The following is a 9,061-nucleotide window of genomic DNA, read 5'->3' as shown; positions in this document are numbered from 1 at the left end:
TCATTCGCAAATAGATGAACAAGCTGAGGTCTTCAATAGGATAGTCATTCATCTTCTTAGAGGATATTGCAGCAAACATCCCAAGTTGTGGGATGAACAATTGCATTACATACATCATGCATACAATAGGGCAAAGCATCCTTCCACAAACACATTGCCATTTGAGGCATGTTTTGGGTGTTTTCCAAGATCACCATTGGAATTCATCTTTGAGAAATATGTCACCATCGATGGTCATAGCGACATTGATAAGGCAAAGAAGTTCATAGGGAAAATTTAGTTGATACATGATAGAGTGCAAGAATAACTTGAAAAGAGTTAGAGAAGCTACAAGGAAAGGCATGAAAAACAACGTGTAGATCATAAGTTTCAAGTTGGAGATGAAGTTCGGTTATATATTAGCAAAGAGATACTTCAAGGGGAAGGTAAAAAGCTTAAGCCAATTTGTTATGGTCCTTTTAAAATTCTAGAAAAGATTGGTAACAGTGCATTTCAGCTAGATTTGCCTCCTTATATGAAAATATACTTTGTTGTTAATGTTGAGAAATTGAGATTGTTTGAGCCTCCTTTGATTCATGATAAAGGAGAGCATGTCCAACTACCATCAATAGATGATTTCTCGCCAGAATATCTTGATGAACTTCAACAAGATCTCATACTTGACAGAAGAACAAAAACTTCGAAGAGAAGGAATGTCGAATACCTTAGAGTGGGACTCAAGGGACAAAAGCCTTCTAAGTCCAAATGGTTTTAGATCGAGAAGGTGAGGGAGTTGTACCCTCACCTGATGAACAATTGATAGTATCTGTTATAGACATTTTTGTGCCTTACAACTCTAAGCATGAAAAGTCCATAAACCAAGGGATCCTAAGTCCCTAAAAGTGTTGTTCCTACCCCTAGAGGAACAAGGTCAACCAATTACATCTTCTCCCAGAAGTTCTCCAACAGAAACTGCTCAGAATCAGTCAAATCAGGATCATTTCAGCTGCTCCACTAGCTAGCTGCATTGCATAGCACCCCAGTACACTAGCCAGGTGCGTTGCAACGCACCTAAATGCACTACCAGGGTGCGTTGAGCAGGAAATGGCAAATGGCAGTGTCATTCTGCGAGGTGGACAGACAATGGAAGCTTCCAGAATCTTCCCCAATGACACTTGCCTCACTGAGTTCGACCAAGGATGAGTAAGAGGCTCTCAGTCTCCAAGTGGAAGCAAGAACTGACAGAGAGAAGCCACTAGTCAAATCATAAGCTGCCTCATCCTCTTTGCATACATCTATATATGGATCCCTCATCCCAAAGATCCAGAGGCTGGAATTTTGTAAATTGCAGAGAATTGCTATTGGTTTTGAGATAGAGATCAGTGTATTGGGTGATTTATGCTTTGTTGGAGGTGAAGAGGGGATTCCTTTGCTGGGGGGTTGATGCTGGATCAGGAATCATCGGTTGTAACTCCTCCTGGACCTTCTTGTTATATCAATAAAACTATTTGAGTTTCTCCTACATGCTTGTGTATCAATGATGTTTTGTTATATTTGCATGTTTAGCTTAAATCTGATCCTAAGCTATTTATGAATATAAATCCATGTCTTTGTGTAGTTTTCTTCTTCTGTGATCTTGCAGGAACTTGGTAAAGTTGGGCAAGTAAGGGAGCAGGTAGCTGGAAGCTGTCAAAGAGGAGAGGGATTGGATCAAAGGACTAGCGCAAGACACAGGTTGGTTCATCCTATTCCTCTTCGTTTATATTTCATAAAGAAGAATACGAAAGTAGTTTTCCTTGTTTGTTTCTAAGGTACTGTCACACCTTAGTGGGATAGGGGCGTTCTGAGTAGACACTTTTCCCGTTAAAAAAATGGCGACTCCACTGGGGATCATATCTAGTTAGTTTGTTTGTGTTTCTCTTATTGTTTGTTTCATAAACACAGAAGTAGCAATCGAACTGCATTTGCCATTATCAAATGCAAAGTAGACACCTGCTACTTCAATCCATTCACTGGATTTGTTTATGATTTGAACAACTGATTCACAAATGATCTGATTACCCTTTGTGATAGCTCTTAGACCTCCTTTAAATCCACCCTCTGATTGTGCATTACTGATTGCTTTTACTCGGCCAAAATCCATAGATTAAACTGCAAACCGTGACCCAGAACCCGGATAGAATTCTTGTTTCTGCCCCAGCGCAGGCACTGTGAAGAGATTCTGCATTTCAACGCAGTTCCCGAGAGGGCTACCTGCGTTGCAATCCAGTTTCTCTGTGTAACAGGTGCGCTGATCAGCCTAGCCCTGTGCAGCTGAGGTTCTTTGCTTCATTTTTTCAGTTTTGTCTCTGATTTTGCAACCTGTGATTAGTGTGTGTCTGTTTAAAAACCCCTTTTCTTTGCCTTAATTCCGCCTCCTTTGTACAAAAAGACTGTAGATGTTCTTTGTGTGTTTGTTACATCATTTACAGTTTTCCATTGAAAAAGTAGAATAGTCACACTGTCGTCCTTGGATTTAGATTTGTCGTAAGTGTCGATTTTGACCTTAGGAGAAAGTTTATTTGCTGTTGACAGTCGATTATGCTTTTACTTTTGCCTTTGGTTTGAATTTGTCACTTTCTAGTGTCGAAACGAGTGTTTATTTCAAAATCCTAAAGTGTCGTAATCTTCTCTACCTTTTGATTTCGAAAAGAAGCTTGTTTGTGTTTTTCACTTGAAAGCAAATTCAGATTTGTACATCAACTTTCTTTTTAGGCATCAATATTAAGAAAGGGAAAACAAATACATGCATATGTGCATTTGCATATTGATAGTCTGTTTGGCTTGATTTAGGAAAAGTGCATTTACAGTGTGCTCTTTGCTCTTTGAGAAAAGATTGTGTCTTTCTTTTCCCCTTGTAGCTAGGATTTTCATTGCTGAAAAGAGATAAAAGTTTGCTTATCATCTTTAGATTACATTTTAGGAATTACATCTACATCTCGTGGTGATCCCAAAAAGGCAAACTTCTAAGAAAGATCAACTTAAAATAAATTGAATGAATCTAACATGCTTTGGAACTTAACGCACAACATTTAGAGGTCTAGGCTAGAGACGTATTCTGCCGTCGTAAAGCCTGGTAACTGTTGTCCTCACTGATGGTTGGGTGATTCCTCCACTTTAAGACGATAAGTGCCAGTATGGACTTGTGCTCCCATGTATCGTCGAGTATATATTGGGAGACCCCTATAGGCTTAAAACCTTTTATCCATAGGAAGCCGTGTCGGCCGCCCCACTGATCGCAATGCATCGAACACAGCATTCGGGAAGATTGACTGCTGTACCGTAAAAAGTATTCTGCAGTTTTGCGATTGGTTTGGTACTCCCTCTACCTAGACCTCCAGAGCAGTCCCTTTCGTTCCTTTTTAGACTCCTTAACGGAAAAGGTCCATCTGAGCACTTGTCACTTTAGGCTCATTAAAAATCGAAGGAGACTAGAGTCATCTTTTGTTTTTTCTCGACTCTTTAAAATTGAAAAAACAAGTTGTGTCAAAGCGTCTTAAAATTTATTTTAAATGGAATATTCACCCCCTTTTCCTACGTTGATCTTAGGTTGAGAAAATGGAGTCTACCAACCAAGGAATTCCCCTTGGTGGAAATCCTAGTCCCTTCTCCTCTTGGGGAGATGTTGGTGCACCCCATATGGCCACATTGTCTCTTCCAAGATTGACAATTGGCTTGCGAGTCTGGCTCTTCTCAACCAATGTCGTTCAGAACACCACTATTCCTGAACAATCGAATCAGCAATTAGACGAGTCCAGAGTTGCCCACCAACCTTCTACTTCCTCTAATTCTTCCTCTCCTCCTTCCTCTTCGCTTGATGGGCCTGGCAAAGCCAAAAGTCAAGTTCCTAAGGAGAAGAAGGAGAAGAAGAAGAAAGAGAAGAAGAAGAAGGAGCCAAAGGCGAATGGGGGAAAACGAGTGTCGTCTAACGAAAATCCACACACTGCACCGACCAGGCCTAAATCACCATGTGTCATTTGCAAAGGAGACCACTTCCACAGAGATTGTCCTTGCATCCCTCGGATACTAAGGGACTGGTCTCCTCGTTTTCACAATCCGATGTCATCAACCTCTGATGATCATGTTGAAAGCACACCGTCAACTAGCGAAAGTGAAGCCCCAGGACAAAAAGGGAAAGCTAGATTTCCTTGTAAACTGTGCGAAGGCAATCATGCCGTCCACTGTTGTCCCTTCTTAGACGAAGCAAAAAGAGTTTTGGATGATCGTCCTGTTTCACCGTTACGACTTCCTCCTGGATATAAAAAACTCTTGCCGAGTCCGTCGCTAGTTGAGAATCCAGCTGGCCCGCTCAAGTGGTCGGCTGAAGCGCCTGTCATTGAAGATAAACCATCTGAATCCATACCAGACGAAAGTCAAAAGGTCGAGGCGGCAGTTGACCCGGTCTTGCCTTCAGAGGTTTTATCTTCGGATGATACAGTCACTGAAGAGAACAAGGATGACACCGTCCAAATTCTCTTCATCAACACAGACTCCGACGAACATGGGGGAAATCTACCCATTCCCTTACCACAGGAGGGAAGTTCGTCAGAGCCATACCCGGCCGTCTACTCGGTCCCACCTCCAAGCAACCTAGTTGTCTCCTTCGACTGGAATCAACTAGGCAGACTCCGTTTACCAGCAAGTGTACCATTCCGAATTATCGTTCAAATATATAGAATGGTCATGGCTGGTACCATCATAGATGAGGGGGCTTCTGTGAGTATCCTTTCCTCTATTGCTTGGAAAGCGCTTGGTTCGCCATAGCTGTTGCCTGAGATGAGAAATCTGACAGGCTTTGATAAAGGAACCAGTCGCCCTTTAGGGATCCTTCCCGATGTGCCCATAACATTGAGAAGGAAGACAATTCAAATGAACGTAATGGTAGTTCAAGGACCCTTGGATTATAATCTACTCCTTGGATGAGACTATATTTATTGCATGGGATCCATCGTCTCCTCACTCTTTAGAGTAATGTGTTTTCTGCACGAAGGAAGAGTGGTCAAGCTCGTGGACCAGCTTTCATTTCCCGGATCACGCATAGAAAATAGTCATATACCATCCCTAAATGGTCTCTTCACGCAAGAAATGTCTCAATCCCCAGTCCGTCCTCCCGATGAGCGCGAGTAATTCGGAGGGATATGACTGAAACCCAGGGGGCATGCGTCCTGGTCTGCTTCGGCAGGAAAACTTCGGGTATAGGGTAGGTTTCCACAGGAGAATATGACTAGTCTGTACCCCGTCCGTCGGTGGAAGAGGGGTTATTCTAGAATAAGATTCTCTTGTCAAAGTTACCTGAGTTGGCAGACGTCGTCACTCACCCTTGTTTATCTCGGTAGACACAGCCGAAGAAGTGTTTTGTTTGCACCGCGAATAGAACAATCTTTGGGTAACCTGTAAGAGGTAAGCCTTTCCTGATAGAACAAATGTTTTGTCTGCAAATTGAGGGGTAACCTTGAAACCATACTTTATACCTGGGGGCATGCAAACCTTTTGGAGTGCAAGTGAGGGGCGGCTATTTATTTTTTAAATTTTTAGGACCTCTAACCCTTTAAACTTGTAGGATTAGTCGTCACCTAACTTGCATAAAGAAAGGATGTGGGGAAAAAATCTAAAAGTTGTCGTTTTATATGAGACATTCTTATCATATGACTGGATTAATCGAGCAGTTTTAGCGCATAGTTCAAGCTCGTTAAAAAATAAACATAAGACATGAGCAAGTGTTTCCACCCGCGTTTAAGCTCATTAAAAAATGAACTATTCCCCGGTAAATAACCACCGTGAATGAAGCATTTCAACCATTAAAGCCTTGGTCGTGTTTGCACCGTCACCTCCACTTTTCCATCGGCCGATCATTCACCTCCATTTGATTGTTTACCCATTTTGAGGAACAACTGCGAAGAGTGATTTCACTAGCCATCCTTGTGACACTACCGTGATTGGAAAAATCCAAACCTTACCTGGAATCAGCTGCTACCCATTTTATCACTCGTTCCTCAAAAGACGAGTCTTCTTTAAGCTCTTTTCAACTAACTCGTAAAATATGAAAAGATTGCCAAGTTTTGGCCTTCCAGCTCGTCAAAGTGACCAGAAGTGCTACCCCTCCTCTAGATTTTAATCTTTTTGGACCTGAGGGATTATTGCACAAAAAGATCGAGCGCTTGTTTTGTTCGGCTCGTTAAAACTATCGAAAATTCATCCCTTCTGTATTGTTTTATACTTTTTTGGACTTAGGGGATTAGATGACGAAAAAGGAATTTTAGAGTTACCTTTACGTACCTTTTCAGACTCTCTAAAAATGAAAAGGACCGAGTTATCTTTGTCGTTAAACTCGTTAAAAAGATTAATAGCGACAAACTTGTCTTTAGACGAGAACGAGTTTCACTATCGCTAGGCTCGTTAAAACATAGCGATGGGTTTGCCCGAAGGGAAAATTATAGAACAAGCATATGTTATCCTCCTCAAGCTTGAAAAAAATAAAGAGGTACTGGTCAGCAATGACTGGGGAAAAATTGGGAAGAAACTCAAAGAATATTTATTGGTAGCAAGTCGCTCTTGAACATGACACTTCCACTCCGTGCCTAAGTCGGGTTGGGTTGTTTCATTCACCGGTCACATCGCCATGGTCACGCCATACCATCCAAATTTGGGGTAAATGCTACCAATCCATCACATAAGTGTCGCCGACATGTTCAAGAGAAGTCATCCAGAGAAGTCGCCCGTGCCCCATCCACTACCATACATTATACTTCATTCTTTCATGACCGCCATCCTGAACCATATATCATCAGATCGTTTTCACCTCTATCAAAATCATTTGCTCCGTTCCATGTCATTGATGTGGGATTCATCAAGGCCCTCCTTTGACAGATCGCTTCTTGTCGACATCAGCTCATTATCCAAGAAGTTGATCTAGGAACACCCCATTCAGTACTTTGAAGCTTGCATGCCTCAATGGCAAGTTTCTCACTTCCGGCGACAGGTATACATCAATGACCTTCGACCGAAAGATTTTGCGTGGTGTTCGACGCCAAGTCCTTTATTCACACCACGTGAATTGTACTGCAGTACCTTGAGGGTCATCATCATTATCAGTGATTCCTCTCGCGCTTGTTAACAGTTTATATCATCGATTGGTAATCAAGCGATGTCTTTCCATGTTCGACCTCAAAACATTTTTCACATGGATCGACTTGTACTTCGAGTGAAGATCGGACGAGATTGAAGACCTCGGATCTCGTTTCATCCATCCGGGCTGCGATATATATTCAGGAAAAATAAAGACATTGACATGTACAACATTGCAGCACAGATAATCATCCTACCAAAAGGATGATGACTTCATCAGAATCATCAGTCTACCATCAGATGATTGTCTGTCCTATGTACATAAAAATGAATTTATAAAACTGAGCATGGGAATGCCCGCCTCAGCTAGATCATGAGAACAGTATGAAGATAATGTATTGTATTGTATCTTATTACAGGTCTCCTCCCAGCATTGAAAGAACTTCAGATCCTCCTAATAAAGCATTTCACCCGATAAACGGCCTCATACTTTAGGGGGCAACTGTTATAGACATTTTTGTGCCTTACAGCTCTAAGCATGAAATTTCCATAAACCAAGGGATCCTAAGTCCCTAAAAGTGTTGTTCCTACCCCTAGAGGAACAAGGTCAACCAATTACAACTTCTCCCAGAAGTTCTCCACCAGAAACTGCTCAGAATCAGTCAAATCAGGATCATTTCAGCTGCTCCACTAGCTAGTTGCATTGCATAGCACCCTAGTACACTAGCTAGGTGCGTTGCAACGCACCTAAATGCACTACCAGGGTGCGCTGAGCGGGAAATGACAAATGGCAGTGTCATTCCGCGAGGTGGACAGACAATGGAAGCTTCCAGAATCTTCCCCAATGACACTTGCCTCACTGAGTTCGACCAAGGATGAGTAAGAGGCTCTCAGTCTCCAAGTGGAAGCAAGAACTGACAGAGAGAAGCCACTAGTCAAATCATAAGCTGACTCATCCTCTTTGCATACATCTATATATGGATCCCTCGTCCCAGAGATCCAGAGGCTGGAATTTTGTACATTGCAGAGAATTGTTGTTGGTTTTGAGACAGAGATCAGTGTATTGGGTGATTTATGCTTTGTTGGAGGTGAAGAGGGGATTCCTTTGCTGGGGGGTTGATGCTGGATCAGGAATCATCGTTTGTAACTCCTCCTGGACCTTCTTGTTATATCAATAAAACTATTTGAGTTTCTCCTACATGCTTGTGTATCAATGATGTTTTGTTATATTTGCATGTTTAGCTTAAATCTGATCCTAAGCTATTTATGAATATAAATCCATGTCTTTGTGTAGTTTTCTTCTTCTGTGATCTTGTAGGAACTTGGTGAAGCTGGGCAAGTAAGGGAGCAGGTAGCTGGAAGTTGTCAAAGAGGAGAGAGATTGGATCAAAGGACTAGCGCAAGACACAGGTTGGTTCATCCTATTCCTCTTCGTTTATAGTTCATAAAGAAGAATACGAAAGTAGTTTTCCTCATTTGTTTCTAAGGTACTGTCACACCTTAGAGGGATAGGGGCATTCTGAGTAGACACTTTTCCCGTTAACAGTATCTTTTGGGGTCCAAAAGGATTCTAGTTGGGAGGAATGATCAAGTGCTTAGTATTTAGCTCAAAAATCAAAGTTCTCAAAATTGCTCGAAAGCTGAAAAAACGCATCTGTATTAGCGAAATGATCCCAACACAACTCATTTCACTGAAAATTGAGTTCGTATGAGGAAGATATTGTGTTCTGTCCACTTTCCAAACAGATGAATTTTTGGAAAAAAATTGTACAGTCACTACACAGTGAGTGGTCCATACTGTTGATGTGGTAGGTGATTGGGAAGAGTCAAAGGAGGTCAACGACCTATCAGGAATCACCAAGTGGCATACTATGCTTGGTGTTTTGGAGCAATTTTATTGGTCGGAGGTGGACTAATGAGGAGGGGACAAGTGGCAAGCCCAGAGGCCGCCACGTGTCCCTCCTCAAAGGACCGGTGG

The sequence above is a fragment of the Pinus tabuliformis genome, chromosome 4_2, assembly GCF_031772625.1.
Source record: "Pinus tabuliformis cultivar Carrire ecotype Pingquan chromosome 4_2, CPIR1, whole genome shotgun sequence".
Lineage (NCBI taxonomy): Eukaryota > Viridiplantae > Streptophyta > Pinopsida > Pinales > Pinaceae > Pinus > Pinus tabuliformis.
This window is presented reverse-complemented; position numbering follows the sequence as displayed.